Genomic DNA, 21054 nt, shown 5'->3' with positions numbered 1-21054 from the left:
TCAATCATATGACTCCTACCCACCCCAAACCTATTCTCCACAACCTTATACTCAAAACACACCTCTACCCAAAAAGAAATCCATTACTGAGCGCATGTATGAACATTGGTTGGAACCCAAACCAATTGATCCTAATGATCCCTACAAAACCATTGAGGAACATATGTTTGAGGATATGAACTTCCAAGTGATTTGTCATGCTTGTAAATGCCCTCACTATAGGTATCAATGTCATAAGTACCTTTATTGCAATAGATGTAAGGCAAAATTCTCATGTGAATGTAGGGACAAACACCAGAGGGGATGGAGTTGGTCAAGGGTGCAATGCCAAGCCGCAAGGAAAGTATGGATTGAGTGAGGAAACTTGGACATTGGCGAGGCGTTTGGGAATTAACATTGTGCCAGATGATAGCATGGAGGAGAGTATTAGAGTGACTCCAAGTGTTGATCAAAGTGGGCATAACCGTAGGAAACAAATGAGTTTCAAAGTGCCCCTAGAGGATGTCATTGAAGATGTAAGGCAGAGTGAGCTAGAGATCCCCGTTAGTGAAGAGTTGCAAGGCCGTGAGAAGGACAATCAAGATAGGGGATATAGAAATGAATTTGAAAAAAAGGAGGATGAGGAGGTGGAAGTAGTGTTGGATGATGAAGAACCTCATGGTGATACCTTTGAACCATCATATGGTAATACTCTTGATTATAGTTGTGGTGTCACTACTCTTGGTAATAATGGTGCTAAATCATGGGATTATATGTGTGATGAGGAAATTACTTGTGATGATGATTGTGTTGAGAATATTGATGAAGCTGTGGAGGATGAAGTGGAAATGAAAGGGGATGCCCTAGAGGAAGAAGATGTTAAGGACAAAAAAGAAAATATTGAAAATAAGAATGTGTTGTTTGATGAAGTTCATTTCATAATCATGGAAGAGGAAAAAGAGAGTGAAGAAGAGAGATGTAAAGAAATGACAAGAGATGAGAATTTTGAGGAGGAAATGAAAGAAGAAAATGAACCAGAGGAAGAGAATAAGAAGAGTGAGTATGAGAGCATATTCTTTGAAGTAGACCAATGCCAAACCTTTGAAGAGAATATGCTAGTATTGAGCTTAAGAGAGTTTCTCAATGCGCGACATTTGACAAAATACCTTGAGAAGAAACTACAAAGAGAGAAGGGAGTCTTCTTCCTGCCATCTTGGATAGATTGTTCTTTATTATTTGTGATTCATTTGTTATTCTTTGCAATTTTTTAAATCTTTCACTATGTTTCTTTCTTTGCTTGTCACTTTTTCTTTTCTTGATAGCGATTCTTGGAGAGAGAAAGAAAGAGTTATCACAAGCTTGAATGCTAAAAACCGCCAGTGCGCACAATTTTGAGGGAGTATTTCTATCCTTTCCTTTATACTTTTAAATGTGTTATTATTGTTTTTGGGAAGGATATCTTTAATGTGGTTATGTGAAGCTCTTTTCAAATTAAAACTATGTGTCTTACCCTTCCCCTTATGTGCTTTGGTTTCAATTTTCCATCCATTGTGCGTTAAATTGTGTATTTACATCGAGGACGATGTAAACCTTTAAGTGTGGGGAGGTTTGATTTGTAGGAAGTATTTTATGCCTTCTTTGTGGTCATGCTAAAGATTGAGTACATAGGTGGTGATATTTAATTCATTTATGTGTTGTTGTTCCTTCTACCTTACATTTGTTGTGAAGGGGGTGTTGTAGGCTCAATTGGTTGAAAATGTTTGGAAACCACCCTTACATCGTGTGAGATTTGCATAGGACCCAAGTAGGTTTTTAATTCAATTTTGCATGCTTGTTTGTGGTTCAATGCGTAATTTTCATAGACCTCAGTTAAAGATCTCTCGAAATGGGAGTGTACACGATAAGGTTTGTGGTAAGTAAGGTGGTATGACCTGGAATTTAATTTTTTTTTTGTGTGGCACAAGGCAAAAGGAGAGATTTTTCTTTTGGTGAGATGTGTGATTCCCTACTCCCAATGAAAAAGGCATGAGGGGATGCGAAAAGAGTTAATAGAAAAAGCTAAAAAAGACTTTAAGCTATCCTTAATTGAGAGGGAAAAACATGAGGTGAGCCATCTCGTAGGATTTGGGTAACCATTGCACAGACTTCAAAAAAGCGTAGAGCTCTACGTGAAGGCGGTTAACTCAACGGTGTATCCTAGAGGTGATTAGAAAATGGAGAGATTCTCACGCTAAGCCAAAACGTGTGGAGAGGCTTGTGTCACACTATCACACTTGTTTAAATGGGTCTTTGGGGCCAAATGAGGCAAAGTTGGAAAGACCGTGTGCATCGTTCCCATTAGTGGGCTCAGCTTGGAAGGCCTGTGAAAATTGTGGATTGAATCAAACCCTTTTGCTTGTGAATTAATATGATTGAGAGATTTTACCATGCAAAACAGTGAGAGACCTTGGGGTTTTGGAGTCCTTACATTTTGAGCCAATTGAGGGTACCACATTCAGTTTTCCATATTTACAAAGTAGGAAGAGGAATGACATATCATTGACTTCTGGTGCACAACTTATTTGCTTGATCTTTGGAATTGTATGGTTGCTTTTGAAGGGGCTTGGTATTTCAATCTGCTTAACTTGGTTTTGTCTTGCTTGAGGGCAAGCAACGTCTAAGTGTGGGGAGATTTGATATGTCATTAAATGGCATCATATTTGTGCTTGTTTATGCTTGCTTTTTATTCAAATATTATGTAAATGAATGTGGAATAACTCTTAATTTGTTGTATTTTGTTTGAAGGAAGAAATGACCGAGCAATGAGCAAACAAGCATGAAAAGGTGTTAATCTTTAGAGAAAACGGGGCTTTAAAGCATAAGGAAAACACCCAAAGGGACACCGGAGAACAAAGGAGCAAAACGAAGGCGTGGAGGTCAATTTGAAGAACTCACGCTCACACTCACACCGTGAGTGTCAGCGTGAGTCCTCAGTGTGGTTTCTGATAAGAAACTCACGCTGAGACTCACGGTGTGAGTCTCAGCGTGAGTGCTGATCAGAAACTGATCATTGAACTCACGCTGACACTCACACCGTGAGTGTCAGCGTGAGTCTAACTGATCATTGAGACTCACAGTGACTTCCTATCCTGGAGGCTACGAAATGGCGCAAAAATTACACTATAAATACCATTAGTTGGTTATTTTCTATTCACTTTTGAATTTCCAAATGTCCCATTTAGTTTTTCTCTCTAGAAACCTTTAGAAAACACTTCCCACACTTGTAATCTACCATTAATTAGGAAATTTAGAAGAAGAATCCACTTGTATTTCCAACATTCAACATCAATTTCAGATTATTCATTCCATTAAATTATCAAGTTAAGTTCTTTATCTCATATTTTAGCATTTATATTTCTCAAAGTTTCTTTTGAATTCCATGTTTATTATTCCAATTGCTTTTAGTTTTACATTTCAAGCATGAATAGTTAAACATTTTTAGGATTTGAATTGAACTTCCTTGAAGTATGAATCCCAATATGAATTAAATTACATAAATTAGGTTTTGTATTGTCTTAATGTTGAACTTGGTTATGAATTGCGCAGAATTGAATTGACTCTTCATAATTATGGCCAAATTATGCAAGAGATATTTGGAATTGGTGTCCCACCTATGAAAATAGGGCTACACCATAGCCATACCTCTCATATTTCTTACTCACCTTTGAGAAAAGGGAGTTTGAAGGAAATAGGCACACAAAGTATTTGTTAAATTGCCTCTTCTAACCAAGTTGCCATGAGAATGGGACATAGAATTAGTTGATAGTCCAATTGATCACGAGAGTGACATTGGCACTTAAACCATTTCCCCAAGTTCATCATCTAGACTTGCATAACTTAAACTTTAGACACAAGGGATTTTATTCAAGGATGTTTGGTTCAAATCTCTATTTCATCTATTGTTCTTTTAATTCAATTACTTGTTTACATTACCGATTATTTGAACATGAACTACTCAAATATCTTTAGGTTAGCTTTCAAACACTGCATGAACCCGTGCTTAACCCCTTATTACTCAAACTCCCATTAATCCATTCCTTGAGGACGATACTCTTAATATCAATCACCACTAAAAATACACCTTTCACCTATTTCTCTTTTAGCATGTGAGAATGGGGATATATGCTTAAGAAAATGCAGATAAAAATAAAAATCGATTCAGCCTGTTGAACAGTACAAAATTCAAAAACAGAAAAAATATTGAGTGATACAAATTTTTCAGGCCATCTGATTAGACGAATCTATATTTAACACAAATTTTTTGGTGAAGTAATTTTAATAACTACATAGCAAAACTTATTTAGCATTTATCGTCATACATATTTGAATAATTAATATTAAAATATTAAAAATATATAAATTAATTGCATCACTTATTTTAAATAAATGTTTTTTTATCAACCCGTAAATAAAGTAGCACAAGCAAAATCAAATCCCAAATTGAGGCACAAAAACCGTGTTACATAATCGATGGACTCGGTTAGATTTATTGTTAACGGAGAACCAAAATGTAAGTTATGCAATAGTCAATGAACATTTTTTTTTAGAATTAATGAAAGCTATGTTCCTCACCTATAATGATTTTTCACAATTAGGTGGGAACAGGAGGAAGAAGAAACTCAGAATATGAAAAGATAGTTTTAGCCCTTTCTTTGATGACCAAATAGCAACAAACATTGGCGAACAAAGAGGAGGAAGTATCCTAGCTGATGAAAGTACGGTTTTACCCCTTACGTTAAACTTGAAATAACAACCAAACATTAGAAATATTTTGATTGATCAGAATTGACATTTCTACCATTGGAGATTAAATTATTTCTCGTTTGGAAATGGCTTAGCCCGGAATCGAACCGGAGCCTTTTTTAATATAAAAGAAATTAATCGTTTTGTAATGGCTTCGCCTGGACTTGAACCGGAAACCTTCAGTGTGTTAGACTGACGTGATAACCAACTACACCACGAAACCATCTATGTTTTTTGGGCATTAACTAATTATTTGTACAATGATCCAGATAGTATGGAGGTCAGAGTAATGCATTACTAGATAAGATGTAAACTGAACAGTAATAGAGAAATTAGTTCATTGCTTTTCGTAAATTTAATTTATACTTTATATTTGCGACTCCTATATTCAAAATGGCTCTAAAATGGATCAGTCCTAAACCATCCTATTTCTCTTTTAGCATGTGAGAATGGTGACATTGGAGTTTTGCGAGTAGGGTTGAGGTGTCAAAAGATATTTATGATAAAACGGAAGGTCTGTGACTCCCCGACTGTCAGTCTCGAAGGAGGGACGTGGAGGTATGTCAAACGTTCGGGAGTTTACTCGATTGAATTATGCATAGCATTCGAGTGTGGTGAAGGGTGATTTGTGAGTGAGAGTAGTTCATTGGTTGGTTTGAGTGCAAGAGAGTAGTAAAGTAAAAGTGATTTTGTGAATATGTAAAAGGGGTAGGGATTTGATAGTGTTCATGAATATTGCATAGTGNATAGTGTTCATGAATATTGCATAGTGGAGTGTCTAAGGTCATGGATTAGGATTGCTAGGATATTGTCTATTCAAGAGTGTGTTGTCTTAATCCTTTTCCACCCTTTGTGTACTAAGGCTTCTTTGACTTAGGAGTGCCTTCAAGCATCCAAAGTTCTAAGAGTAATTTTATCAAACACTTAAGCTACACACTATCCTACTATTCTTAAGAAGTCCATAGGAACTTTGATTGTGTCAAGCTTCAAATCCTAACTCTAATCAAAGACATTAAAGAGTCAAGAGCTCAATCTCTCATCTAGATTGGCCAAATCGAAACAAGATCTCATCAAAACAACAATCAAAAGACAAGAATAGATAATCCATCAACACAAACTCATAGATCCAAAATATAGAAATAAGATCATCACAAAAGCAATATTCAATCACACAATCCAAATCCCTAGACTAAATTAGCTACTCATAATATGAAATGCAAGCAAAAGCTAATTTAATCCAAGAACAAGATAGCTAAAATTATAGAAATGAAATAGAGATCACCTAGAGAGAATAAGATCTTCAATCCAAGCTTGTTGTCTTCTACAATGGAGATGGATCTAATCTAAAAAACTAAGAAAAAATGGAGAAAGTTCTCTAAAGGAAAAAACTAAGAAAAGGAAAACTGATTTTCTGGCCTCGCCCTTGGAACTTCATCAAAGGGGTTTAAATAGTCTCCGAAATGACAACCCTAGCTGAAATTCGAGCATTATCGTCTCCACGCCTCTCACACGCGTGTGAGCGTGCGTGGGAAGCTTCTGGAAAGTTTTCACGCCTGCTCACACGCGTGTGGCCTTCCAGTTTGGTCCTCCAGGGCTCCGCTCTTGCCTGGTTTGCTCTTTAAGCTCAACTTTTGGTCCTATTTGCTCCCGGGGCTCCTGTTTTACTTCTTTTAAGCTAAAAATAGCTTTTGTGCATCAGTTAGTGATTTTTAAGCATTTACGCACATAATTTATCAAGTAAGGATGCTATAGATGCGATAAAACACCCTAAAATGTGCCTGAAATAAGAGTATCTCGGAGTCTTATCAAATTTTCCACACTTTGTTTCTTGCTTGTCCTCAAGCAAGACATTTGACTCTCTAAGCACATAAGTCTCCGAGATACTCTCTCATGCAAAACAAAGCTTTTGGCAAGTCAAAATAATGGGTGTCTAAGACTGTTGAAACGGGGGAAATCATTTGTGTTATCTACAAAGGATTTTGGTCAGATGTCAGCAACTCAAGAAATATTTTCGGGAAATAAAAACCTTTCGCAGATAAAACAAGGGATCACACTTCTCGCACCATACGCAAGCATGCATTTCCAAAGTTTGGGTTCACCTTCTATTTAAATAGGGCCTCTAGCCGATCCCTCTAGTGGGAACGATGTGCACTAGCTAATCAACTTTCCATCCTTATACGCCAAAGCCCAACGTAAATGTAAATGAGGGTAGGGGCATGGACCACTCACCGCTTTTGGCTTAGCGCGGTCCCTCTTTCTTCTCACTTCCTAGGATAACGTCATCGAGCCACCCGACTTCACATGGAGCTCCATGCTTTTTCGAAGGTCAGTGCAATGGGTTACTCGAATCCTAGCGAAGCGGCTCACCTCAGCTCTATTTTCTCAATTCTTGGGATCTTTTTATGTGAACAACCGACTCCAGATAAAGCTTTTNATAGTGTTCATGAATATTGCATAGTGGAGTGTCTAAGGTCATGGATTAGGATTGCTAGGATATTGTCTATTCAAGAGTGTGTTGTCTTAATCCTTTTCCACCCTTTGTGTACTAAGGCTTCTTTGACTTAGGAGTGCCTTCAAGCATCCAAAGTTCTAAGAGTAATTTTATCAAACACTTAAGCTACACACTATCCTACTATTCTTAAGAAGTCCATAGGAACTTTGATTGTGTCAAGCTTCAAATCCTAACTCTAATCAAAGACATTAAAGAGTCAAGAGCTCAATCTCTCATCTAGATTGGCCAAATCGAAACAAGATCTCATCAAAACAACAATCAAAAGACAAGAATAGATAATCCATCAACACAAACTCATAGATCCAAAATATAGAAATAAGATCATCACAAAAGCAATATTCAATCACACAATCCAAATCCCTAGACTAAATTAGCTACTCATAATATGAAATGCAAGCAAAAGCTAATTTAATCCAAGAACAAGATAGCTAAAATTATAGAAATGAAATAGAGATCACCTAGAGAGAATAAGATCTTCAATCCAAGCTTGTTGTCTTCTACAATGGAGATGGATCTAATCTAAAAAACTAAGAAAAAATGGAGAAAGTTCTCTAAAGGAAAAAACTAAGAAAAGGAAAACTGATTTTCTGGCCTCGCCCTTGGAACTTCATCAAAGGGGTTTAAATAGTCTCCGAAATGACAACCCTAGCTGAAATTCGAGCATTATCGTCTCCACGCCTCTCACACGCGTGTGAGCGTGCGTGGGAAGCTTCTGGAAAGTTTTCACGCCTGCTCACACGCGTGTGGCCTTCCAGTTTGGTCCTCCAGGGCTCCGCTCTTGCCTGGTTTGCTCTTTAAGCTCAACTTTTGGTCCTATTTGCTCCCGGGGCTCCTGTTTTACTTCTTTTAAGCTAAAAATAGCTTTTGTGCATCAGTTAGTGATTTTTAAGCATTTACGCACATAATTTATCAAGTAAGGATGCTATAGATGCGATAAAACACCCTAAAATGTGCCTGAAATAAGAGTATCTCGGAGTCTTATCAAATTTTCCACACTTTGTTTCTTGCTTGTCCTCAAGCAAGACATTTGACTCTCTAAGCACATAAGTCTCCGAGATACTCTCTCATGCAAAACAAAGCTTTTGGCAAGTCAAAATAATGGGTGTCTAAGACTGTTGAAACGGGGGAAATCATTTGTGTTATCTACAAAGGATTTTGGTCAGATGTCAGCAACTCAAGAAATATTTTCGGGAAATAAAAACCTTTCGCAGATAAAACAAGGGATCACACTTCTCGCACCATACGCAAGCATGCATTTCCAAAGTTTGGGTTCACCTTCTATTTAAATAGGGCCTCTAGCCGATCCCTCTAGTGGGAACGATGTGCACTAGCTAATCAACTTTCCATCCTTATACGCCAAAGCCCAACGTAAATGTAAATGAGGGTAGGGGCATGGACCACTCACCGCTTTTGGCTTAGCGCGGTCCCTCTTTCTTCTCACTTCCTAGGATAACGTCATCGAGCCACCCGACTTCACATGGAGCTCCATGCTTTTTCGAAGGTCAGTGCAATGGGTTACTCGAATCCTAGCGAAGCGGCTCACCTCAGCTCTATTTTCTCAATTCTTGGGATCTTTTTATGTGAACAACCGACTCCAGATAAAGCTTTTTGCTTACCGAAGACTATGGTTTGGACACAACCCAACGAATTGGCTTCCCTCAATTTTAAACTCTTTGGTGATTGGCCTTTTGCCTTTTCGACTTCTCCTCGTGTCAACCCCTCATGCCTTTTTCTATTTATGATCAAGGGTTTTGTTTTCTCATTAAACTTACCATTAGGCTCACCTTTTGCCCCATGCCCTACCAAGGTTAGTTCAATTCCGGGCCTCGCTAGTTTTATCTTTCTAAAATTAAAGAGTGCACACTCCCACTTCGAGAGATCCTTGACTAAGGTCCTACGTAAATAAGAGGTGAACATCATGCAAGCAGGCAAGAATATAAACTTATTTGGCTCTAAACACTCTCATGGGTGCGAAAAGTAACTTCCTCAAAGATATTTCAAGAGTAAAAATTTTTAGGCATCCAGTCAAAATTCTCCCTAGATAACACAAATAATAACTCTCTTTTCAAACTGCAAATGCACCCGCTTATCAATCCCAAGAGCTTCAACTTCTAATACTAAGCATGTAAGCATGTAAAGCACAAAGTGCGTCCTTTCCACACTTTAAAGTAAACATCGTCCTCGATGTTTCCATGCGTATAGGGTAAAGGAACGAAATAGGGATTCTAAGGGTAGACAAATAAAGATCCCTTTCCACACTTTGGAAATTGCTCTGGGATATAGGGTATGCATCAAACAATCCTATTAATCATGGTAAACTCTAGTATACTCATACACAAAGCTATAAAGAAAATATTTCCACACTTTAGAGATCAAAACGGGGCTTAAAATTAGAAAAGGGATAAGAGGATAAACCAAGTATGCATCCCTCTTTCCACACTTTAGCTTCCAGCATAGGCCTGCTCCCGTTATAGATGCTCTATAAGAAATGGAGACATAACATACAAAAAGGGTTTTCGAAGTGCTATTCAATTATTATAAGCTGATAGAAATATAAAAGCAATAAAAATAACAAAAACTTAGATAATAAAGCATATAAATAAGTAGAATTATTCAAATAGAAATGCAGAAAAGTAAAGCAGTTGGAAATTAAATAACATAAAGCAATAAAGATAAGTAAAGCAAAGTAAAGAAATAAAGAAAATAAAAGTCGGAACCCCGCGCATAGGGATCCTAATGTTCAGATGGGGCTAGCAACCATAGTAACCAAAGTCAAAGAACTTAGTATCAAGTGTCAATGGATCAGGATCGAGAAAAATCGAAGGAAGGTATCACTCATCACCGAAGGGATGGAATTGCCTGTCGAATCTAGCTTCAAGAGCGGCAATTCTCCTATCATTTTCCTCCACCGCCCTTCTCATGCGGTTGAGGTCTTCGGTGTGGACATCCTGTCTCGTGGAGATGGATGTGAAGTGGTCTTCTTGCCATGTATGCTGCTCACGCCAAAAGTTCATTTGTTCCTCATGGAGCTGCCTATGAAAAATATGAGTTGTGTCCCAATCCATTGGAGTAGGGCCTTGCTCCTGTGCCGCATTCTCCTCCTCATTCTCTTCCTCGTCCTCATCATCATCCTCATCAAAAGCTTCTAGATCAGATGCATCATCACTTCCAAGCTTTAATTCTGCGGCAAAGAACTCACCCACGGAGAAAGAAATTGTGCAACCCTCAGATCTCTCCCCCATCAACCGGTTCAGTAGACCCAACCCGATGCACAGTTTAGTAACAAAAGGTCCAATAAACACAGTCTGAACCTTAGGCTTTTGCTGGGTTTAGAGCCACTTTCTAGCTTGAACGCCCATGTTGATGCCAACATCATACCATGCACCAGATGTAGAATAGATCTTGCTTGTATACCTTGTTGCGATTTGTGGTTCTGCCTGAGAGATTTATAGCGAAGGCTAATCTGATAGCCTTCAGAGCATTGCGGGTGATGAGTTTTGCCTTCAAGTTTGAAGAGTTGTATGGGGCACTGTTTCTGATGCTTCTCCAATATCGTCTAGCAACTTCGTCTGAATCAAAATCTTCCTTGAAATCTCTGAAATATGGCATGGACACGCTCACTGCATCATGGAAACCGAGTGTAACACCCAAAGTGTTGACAGACATACTGTAGTGGTTGCCGAAAAGAGTGAATGAAATAGACTCTCTTGCATTGTTGGCTTCCCTTCTGATTTCCAAGGTCGCCAAGAATTCATAAGTGACAGGCGCATAGGTGGGTCCTCTCCACTCAAACAGATAGCGGAGCTGTGGGTGCCTAAGAAGCCTATTTACTTCGTTCAAACAACCAAATTCTCTTAAACCATTATCTTCGAAGTGACGACCAACAGAAAGCTGCTTTCCTTTATAGTTATCCACTGTTGCGAGTTGGACGGGTGTCAAGTGTTGTAGTGACCTTGACCCTGGCTCCTGCGGAGCTGTAGCTTGTTGCCGTGTCCTTGATCGACTCGATTCTCCTATATCATGCTTTGATTTCTTCGCAATTTCCTTCGAGCGTCCCATCCTACAAATTATAGAAATTATCATTCATGGTAATTGGCTTTGAATAAGTCACCATTATATTTGTGTAAAATTCCTTGTCAAGATAATGGATTACAAAATATAGGGCTAAGTATTTTCGAAAATTTCGCCATAGTTTCCCCTATATTTTGGACAATTCTAGCATAAGAGTATCAACAATATGATTCCATTATCACACACATGCATAAAATCATCATAAGATATATCGATTTGATAGTCAAATAAGAAATCAACTACAAAAGTCAAGAATTTCAAAAAGTCAACTTCATCTTCTTCCCCAAATTCAAAATTAGGGTTTGAAATTGAAAATTCAATTTGGGCAATGTAGCATGTGAAAAATCAAATTGATGGCATATAATAGTTCTACAACAAGTTTATTCATCAATTCAAGCATCAATTTCATAATTTAAACAAGAGCTTATTACCGAAATGGTCCCTCGACTATTGCGAAATTACCAATTTGGTCCTCGACAATTTTTCGTGCCTAATTTAGTCCCTCGATTTTGAAACTTTTAACCAATTTGGTCCTCCGTTTATTTTTTCGTTAAAACATCCGTTAGATCGGAACCAAATTGGTAATTTTGCTATAGTCAAGGGACCAAATTGGTAATTTTTCAATAGTCAAGGGATCATTTCAGTGAAAAATTAGTTACCAATTTGTTCCCTTGACTATTGAAAAATTACTAATTTAGTCCCTTGACTATAGCAAAATTACCAATTTGGTCCTGATTTAACGGATGTTTAACAGTAAAATAAACGGAGGACCAAATTGGTTAAAAATTTCAAAGTCGAGGGACTAAATTGGGCACGAAAAATTGTCGAGGACTAAATTGGGCACGAAAAATTGTCGAGGACTAAATTTGTAATTTCACAATAGTCGAGGGACCATTTCGGTAATAAACTCTTTAAACAAGAAATCTAACAAACCCATTTGTTCATCAATGGTGTTCACACTTGAAGTTCAAAAATATATAACAATCCATCAATGTAACCATCAATAATGAAAGAAAACATCAAAGGATAGTTCTATGAAGCATTATTAACCAATTTAAACTTTCAAAACATTCAAAATCATGCAAGGCAAAGTAGAATAAATTTCTCATTCAAGTTCTTCCAAACTCATGAATATTCAAGGATAAAGAGTTAAAAAGGTGAGAAATTACCTTATGTTGATGTATTTGATCTTCTTTGAAGGTAAAAAGTAAGAGATATGTTCAAACCTTGAGTTTGGTTCTTCCTTGCGTGGAGAAGAGAAGAGAAAAATGGTGTTTTGGGGCAAAATGGCGTGGAGTGGCCAAACAAGGGTTTTAAATCCGTAGGGGTGCTTCCACGCCGGTCACACTCGTGTGACCGTGCGTGGGAGCTCTCTGTCTCGCTCCCACGCATGGCTACACGCGTGTGAGCGTGCGTGGGAGGCTACTGCCTCGTTCCCACGCACGGCTACACACGTGTGAGCCTCGTGTAGGTCCACTGCATTATTTTCTCCCGATTTTTGGCTTTTCCTTTCATACCTATGTCCAAACTTAGCCTTTCCAAAGCAATTTTTAGTCCCGACTCCTACAAGTTAGTCCTCAAAACATGGTTCTAAAATTATTGTAACAATTTATTATAACGAAAACATTAAAAACGAAAGCATAGAAATAATGTAAAAACATATTATTAAAACCTTGGGTTGCCTCCTAAGAAGCGCCACGGTTTACGTCATTGGCTAGACGCATTATACCTTGGTTTGAATTCAACCATATTCCTTGGTGGTGGGTAAGAAGCATTTTGGTACCCACGTGTTCTTCCATGTAAGCTTATCATTTTTCCACTTTGGTTTTGGTTTCATCTTGGCTTTGACGTTTGCCCTTTCATCTTCATCAGGTTCTTCTTTCGCACTTTCTTTTCCATCATTTGTGGCTTGTCCATCAAATCTCAGGGTAATTTCACCTGAACTAACATCTATTCGTGCATGACAGGTAGCCAGAAATGGTCTTCCAAGAATTAAGGATTCATAGGGATCATCATCACCCATTTTACAAACAATAAAATCGACAGGCACAAGAAATTTTCCTATTCTTACTAAAACATCTTCCGCTAAGCCTTCAGGATACCGTGTGGTTCCGTCAGCTAAACGTAGAGTCAGCCTCGTCAGTTTCAAGCATGGTAAGTTCAATTTCTCAAAGAGATTTGAAGACATGACATTAATAGAAGCACCAAGATCAGCAAGAGTGTTTATAGGTTCCATGTTCTGTATAGAACAAGGAATCAACAAAGCTCCAGGGTCACACTTCTTTCTGGGGTTTCCCTCAATCAAGCAACCCGAAGATTCTTGGCTTAAACAAGTAAAATTATTACAAATGTCATTCTGAAATAACTCACGACATTCTTTGTTATTGAAAAATTTTCCGATAAAAGCATTAATTGTACCTTCTCGAGCCGTTTCTTTCTCTTTTGAACGTTTGATGTTTGTCTCGTGGTAGCTCTTTTTCTTTCGGGCATTCTTCCAAAGTGGTTTTCTCCTTGTGTTCCTTCATTGATATGGTGCATGAACCGCTCGCATTCTTCAATTCGAGATTGGGACTACAAGAGGTAGTCTTGTTTCTTTGGTCATCTACCTTACATTGACACGTTCCACAGATAGCATCCATTGGATCACATTTCACATGTGTTTCTTCTTTGGCATCAATGGCGTTGACTCTCTCTTTCGAATTGTTTTCAGTATTACTCGGGAGTTGTCCGTAGTGGCGATCTGACATCATCTTAAACATTTGAGAAATTTGATTCTCAATTGTCTTAAGTGTGGCCTTAGACTCTTGTCGAAGACTAGAAATTTCTTGTTTAATCTCTTGAGTAATCTCTTATTTCAGATTTGCCTGATCATTTTTCAGTTCCATGATCGTCCCTGTAAGTCTTTCATCTACTTCACGGATGTCATCCCTCCTTTGTTGAGTAAAATCAAGTTGAGAGTCGTATTGTGGCCTGAACTGGGTCATTTGATTTCCATCTCCTTGGTTTTGATTGTACATCAGTCTGTTCTTGTCATTCTGTCCATATGCAGGCTTGTTTCCGTAGTTGTATTGTCTTTGCGCTTGATATCCATCATTGTGGCTATTGTTCCAACCCTCTCCCTGTTTCCAATTGTTGTTTGATCTTTGGTTTTGTCCATAAGCATTGAAGTTGGAGTTCCTTTGGTAATCTACTGCCTTAACTTGTTCAGATGCAGACGTAGAAGTGCAAATATTGGTGTTATGAGGTCCTCCACAGATATTACAATAAAGTGCCAATGCCATGCAAGGCTTGGGCTTTCCTTCCATTTTTTCTACCATAGCCTGTAGCTTTTTGATTTCGTGATTCATTGCTTCGATTTTGGCCTCACTCGCCACTCGATTATCAACTTCATAAAGTCCTCCATGATCTCCTCTTCGTTCATACCAACAGGATGTGTTTTTAGATATTCTCTCGATTAGTTCCTCAGCTTCTTGCAAAGCTAGGGAGACAAAGGCAGCGCTGGAGGATGAGTCAAGCGACATTTTCCCTTCATCTGTCAACCCTCCATAGAATGAGCTAATCATGTCCCATGGGTGCATCAGATCTTGTGGGCATTGCCTTTTAAGAACTTTAAATCTTCGCCAAGCCTCTCCCAAACTTTCAAGTCTTCCTTGTTTGAATTCTTGTATCAGCCTTCTAATTCTCATGGTTTTTGTAATGGGAAAGAACTCGTTCATGAATTCACGATGCAACTGTTGCCACGTTCTAAAATGATTGTCGTCTTGGCTTTCCAACCATCGTGCTGCCTCTCCTATAACTGAAAATGTGAATAATTTGAGTCGAACTATTTCCTCGCTAACGCCTTCTTGTCTGTACATCCCACATGCTCGTATAAACCTTGTGGTGTGTGCGTTGGGATCTTCAGATGGTAATCCCGAATATTGACTGTTTTGAACCAGTGTGAGAATAGTTGGATGCACATGAAAGTTGACAATCTCCATTGGAGGTACATAGATCGAGTTGTGCATGTTAAAATCCGGAGTCATGTAATCTACAATTGATCTTTGTGGCTCTTGAGGATTTCCATAATATTCCTCTTCACGATCGTTCTCTTGGTTGTTTGCTCTGTTAGCTTGTGGTTCTTCAATGATTGGTTCTTCATGGTTAATCGGTACTTGTGGATTAATTGGAATTGGGGGTGGATTTGGTATTGTTGTGCCTCTTCCTTGTGGATTTCTTGTTGCGCTTGATGAAGCCATTAGTGATCCTTGGGTATTTTTCCTTCTAGTTGCTCTATTAATTTCAGGAATGTAGGGTAGTAAACCTTGATTTCCTTTTGCTCGCGTGTGCATTCACCTAGTAAAATGATCAATGAAACGAAAATTTCCACAATTGACTAGAAGTAGTCAATTGGGTTAGTAGCAAAAACAAGTAAAAACAAAACAAAATTAAATGGAATGGATTAACATTTCTCAAATCTAACATTCATGCAATCAAAGTAAACAAAAACATATGACAACCTATTGCCCTCCCAGGCAACGGCGCCATTATGACATTGGAGTTTTGCGAGTAGGGTTGAGGTGTCAAAAGATATTTATGATAAAACGGAAAGTCTGTGACTCACTAAGTGTCGGTCTCGAAGGAGGGACGTGGAGTTATGTCAAACGTTCGGGAGTTTACTCGATTGAATTATGCATAGGATTCGAGTGTGGTGAAGGGTGATTTGTGAGTGAGAGTAGTTCATTGGTTGGTTTGAGTGTAAGAGAGTAGTAAAGTAAAAGTGATTTTGTGAATATGTAAAAGGGGTAGGGATTGAATAGTGTTCATGAATATTGCATAGTGGAGTGTCTAAGGTCATGGATTAGGATTGCTAGGATATTGTCTATTCAAGAGTGTGTTGTCTTAATCCTTTTCCACCCTTTGTGTACTAAAGCTTCTTTGACTTAGGAGTGCCTTCAAGCATCCAAAGTTCTAAGAGGAATTTTATTAAACACTTAAGCTACACACTATCCTACTATTCTTAAGAAGTCCATAGGAACTTTGATTGTGTCAAGCTTCAAATCCTAACTCTAATCAAAGACATACATGAAAGAGTCAAGAGCTCAATCTCTCATCTAGATTGGCCAAATCGAAACAAGATCTCATCAAAACAACAATCAAAAGACAAGAATAGATAATCCATCAACACAAACTCATAGATCCAAAATATAGAAATAAGATCATCACAAAAGCAATATTCAATCACACAATCCAAATCCCTAGACTAAATTAGCTACTCATAATATGAAATGCAAGCAAAAGCTAATTTAATCCAAGAACAAGATAGCTAAAATTATAGAAATGAAATAGAGATCACCTAGAGAGAAGAAGATCTTCAATCCAAGCTTGTTGTCTTCTACAATGGAGATTGATCTAATCTAAAAAACTAAGAAAAAACGGAGAAAGTTCTCCAAAGGAAAAAACTAAGAAAAGGAAAACTGATTTTCTGCCCTCTCCCTTGGAAATTCATCAAAGGGGTTTAAATAGTCTCCGAAATGACAACCCTAGCTGAAATTCGCGCATTATCGTCTCCACGCCTCTCACACGCGTGTGAGCGTGCGTGGGAAGCTTCTGGAAAGTTTTCACGCCTGCTCACACGCGTGTGGCCTTCCAGTTTGGTCCTCCGGGGCTCCGCTCTTGCCTGGTTTGCTCTTTAAGCTCAACTTTTGGTCCTATTTGCTCCCGGGGCTCCTGTTTTACTTCTTTTAAGCTAAAAATAGCTTTTGTGCATCAGTTAGTGATTTTCAAGCATTTACGCACATAATTTATCAAGTAAGGATGCTATAGATGCGATAAAACATCCTAAAATGTGCCTGAAATAAGGGTATCTCGGAGTCTTATCAAATGGGATATATGGTTAAGAAAAGGCAGATAAAAATAAAAATCGATTCAGGCAGTTGAACAGTACAAAATTCAAAAACAGAAAAAATATTGAGTGATACAAATTTTTCAAGCTATCTAATTAGACGAATCTATATTTAAAACAAATTTTTTGGTGAAGTAATTTTAATAGCTACACAGCAAAACTTATTTAGCATTTATCGTCATACATATTTGAATAATTAATATTAAAATATTAAAAATATATAAATTAATTGCATCAATTATTTTAAATAAATGTTTTTTTATCAACCCGTAAATAAAGTAGCACAAGGAAAATCAAATCCCAACACTACTACAAAAAAATGATACTACGTCGCCCAATCAACGTCGGTTTTTAACAAACCGACGTTATATGTCAATAAAACAAAGAAAAAATAATATATATTATTTACGACGTCGGTTTTTGGCAAAAACCGACGTCGTAAGTATTTTTTTTAAAATATTAAGACATACGACGTCGGTTCTATGTAGAACCGACGTCGTATGTTTTAAATAATATTTAAAAAAAAAAAATTAAAGACATATGACGTCGGTTTTACATAGAACCGACATCATATGTTTTAAATAATTTTTTTTTTAAATAAATTAAAGCCAAAATCCCCTAAATTCCCTATAAAACATTACAAATCATTCCTTTATCTCTCTCTCTATTCTGGAACGCAAATCACAAATCGCAAATCGCAAATCTAGAACGCATTTCTCTCTTTCTCTCTCGTTTAGCCGAAGCAGAGCAAACCCACAACAATGGAGATCAGACGAAGCAATCGGCGACAACCATCCCCTCCCCTTTCTTCCTTCCGTCGACGAGGCAAAACAAAGCAGATCGTGGCAGGCGGCCGGCGAGGCTTCCTCCGGCGACCCATGTCCACCTCGACCTTCATCCCCTTCCTTCTCCTTTCTTCTCGACCGGTAGCAGCAAAGAATGGCAGTGATTGCAGCTCCAGCGACGAGATTTCCAGTGAGCAGGGCAGGCCGGCGTGGGTAGCTTCTCGGCGAAGGGCGTGCGGTTGTGGTGATATGCGGCAGTGAAAGAGGTAACCTATTATGATCTTTGTTGTTATTAAAGCTGGTGTTGTTGGTGAAGAAGATGTTGTTGGTCTTGAAGCATATGTTGTTGGTTTTGCAGATGGCGGGAAATGGTGAAGAAGACGAAGAGTTTTACAGTTTTCGTTCTGACATATTAGGATTCACTAGTGATGAAGCGACAAGACGAAATCTAAAATTGCTTATGAAGTCACTCAGCAGGCTACTGTGAAGATGGAAGACACCGAAAAGCTTAGTCACAACATTTAATATTTAAATTGTGTGAATCCGAATTGCTTCTATATCTTGAATGCAACAGGCAGGCATTTGACATGGAGGCCAGTTTAGATTGCTGTTGGAGACACACGAGTTCTTTGGGTAATTGTGCAAATAGTTTAGGTAGTTTGATTTTTTGTTAAGATAGAAGATGAACCTATACTCCTTATATTCCCATTACTGTGCTTTGGTAAAGTCATCATAATGTCTCTTTCTTGTATTCAAACTCCTGTCTGGGAATATGAGGAATAGTTAAGAGATTTTGGTTAGAAATATTAAGCTGATTACTTTGAACTAAAAAAAAAGAGTATAAAACGAGATACGGCGTCGGTTTTTTAAAAAAGAGTATAAAACGAGATACGGCGTCGGTTTTTTAAAAAAACCGACGCCTTACCTCTATTTAAAAAAAAAAGAACGAGAACCGACGTCGTATCTCTATTTTTTTAAAAAAAACAACATACGACGTCGGTTTTTTGGAAAAACCGACGTCGTATGTACGTATTTAAAAAAATAAAAAAAATATACGACGTCGTATAATTTATTTATAACGTCGGCTAGAACTACGTCGAAAAAAATCGACGTCATATGTTAAAAATAACCGACGTAAAAGGTATTTTTGTAGTAGTGCAAATTGAGACACGAAAACCGTGTTACATAATCGATGGACTCGGTTAGATTTATTGTTAACGGAGAACCAAAATGTAAGTTATGCAATAGTCAATGAACATTTTTTTTTAGAATTAATCACAGCTATGTTCACAATTAGATGGGAATAGGAGGAAGAAGAAACTCAGAATATGAAAAGATAGTTTTAGCCCTTTCTTTGATGACCAAATAACAACAAACATTGGCGAAAGAAGAGGAGAAAGAAATCGAGTTGATGAAAGTACGGTTTTACCCCTTACGTTAAACTTGAAATAACAACCAAACATTGGAAATATTTTGATTGATCAGAATTGACATTTCTACAATTGGAGATTAAATTATTTCTCGTTTGGAAATGGCTTAGCCCGGACTCGAACCGGACCTTTTTAATATAAAAAAAACTACTCGTTTTGTAATGGCTTCGCCCAAACTTGAACAGGAGACCTTCAGTGTGTTACACTGACGTGATAACCAACTACACCATGAAACCATCTGTGTTTTTTGGGCATTAACTAATTATTTGTACAATGATCCAGATCGTATGGAGGTCAGAGTAATGCATTACTAGATAAGATGTAAACTGTAATGAACAATATTAGAGAAATTAGTTCATTGCTTTTCGTAAGTTTAATTTACACTTTATATCTGCAACTCCTATATTCAAAATGGCTCTAAAATAGATCAGTCCTAAACCATCCTATTTCTCTTTTAGCATGTGAGAATGGGGATATAAGGTTAAGAAAAGGCATATAAAAATAAAAATCGATTCAGCAAGTTGAACAGTACCAAATTCAAAAACAGAAAAAATATTGAGTGATACAAAATTTTCAAGCTATCTAATTAGACGAATCTATATTTAAAACAAATTGTTTGGTGAAATAATTTTAATAACTACACAGCAAAACTTATTTAGCATTTATCGTCATACATATTTGAATAAGTAATATTAAAAATATATAAATTAATTGCATCAATTATTTTAAATAAATGTTTTTTTATCAACCCGTAAATAAAGTAGCACAAGGAAAATCAAATCCCAAATTGAGGCACGAAAACCGTGTTACATAATCGATGGACTCGGTTAGATTTATTGTTAACGGAGAACCAAAATGTAAGTTATGCAATAGTCAATGAACATTTTTTTTTAGAATTAATCAAAGCTATGTTCCTCTCACTATAGTGTTTTTTCACAATTAGATGGGAACAGGAGGAAGAAGAAACTCAGAATATGAAAAGATAGTTTTAGCCCTTTCTTTGATGACCAAATAACAACAAACATTGGCGAAAGAAGAGGAGGAAGAAATCGAGTTGATGAAAGTACGGTTTTACCCCTTACGTTAAACTTGAAATAACAACCAACGATTAGAAATATTTTGATTGATCAGAATTGACATTTCTACCATTGGAGATTAAATTATTTTTCGTTTGGAAATGGCTTAGCCCGGACTCGAACCGGAGCCCTTTTTAATATAAAAAAAAACTACTCGTTTTGTAATGGCTTCGCCCGGACTTGAATCGGAAACCTTCAATGTGTTAGACTGACGTGATAACCAACTACACCACGAAACCATTTGTGTTTTTTGGGCATTAACTAATTATTTGTACAATGATCCAGATCGTATGGAGGTTAGAGTAATGCTGTAACACCCCGGCCCGGCTATACCGTACATCCAGAGTAGTTACCGCCACATCTAGATCCATTGCCAATGCCATACGATCCATTGCCATGGTGGCGTCGTCACGTCCCGCAGGTACATTTCGTCTTGGCGGCATTTTCACTAAACGATCGTTTCGAGTTAGCTTCCGAAGTATAAAAGTTACTAAGAAGTTAGTTAACTAAACAGTTAGTATAGAAGCTTCTCAAG

General features: G+C 37.6%; 1 long non-coding RNA gene and 2 other non-coding genes across 3 annotated transcripts; 1 reads left to right on the top strand and 2 right to left on the bottom strand.

Annotated features, from left to right (window-relative positions):
* Positions 1-4910: 4910 nt before the first annotated feature.
* TRNAV-AAC lies at positions 4911-4984 on the bottom strand. The gene has a single exon. It is a non-coding gene; the product is annotated as a tRNA-Val (tRNA).
* Positions 4985-17921: 12937 nt separating this feature from the next.
* Positions 17922-18817, top strand: LOC116011395. Its single transcript, XR_004097014.1, has 2 exons — positions 17922-18279; positions 18372-18817. It is a non-coding gene; the product is annotated as an uncharacterized LOC116011395 (long non-coding RNA).
* Positions 18818-20684: 1867 nt separating this feature from the next.
* Positions 20685-20758, bottom strand: TRNAV-AAC. The gene has a single exon. It is a non-coding gene; the product is annotated as a tRNA-Val (tRNA).
* Between the last annotated feature and the right edge of the window lie 296 nt (positions 20759-21054).

Source organism: Ipomoea triloba, chromosome 2 (genome assembly GCF_003576645.1).
Source record: "Ipomoea triloba cultivar NCNSP0323 chromosome 2, ASM357664v1".
Classification (NCBI taxonomy): domain Eukaryota; kingdom Viridiplantae; phylum Streptophyta; class Magnoliopsida; order Solanales; family Convolvulaceae; genus Ipomoea; species Ipomoea triloba.
The sequence above is the reverse complement of the archived record's forward strand: the minus strand, read 5'-3'. Positions and strand labels throughout refer to the sequence as shown.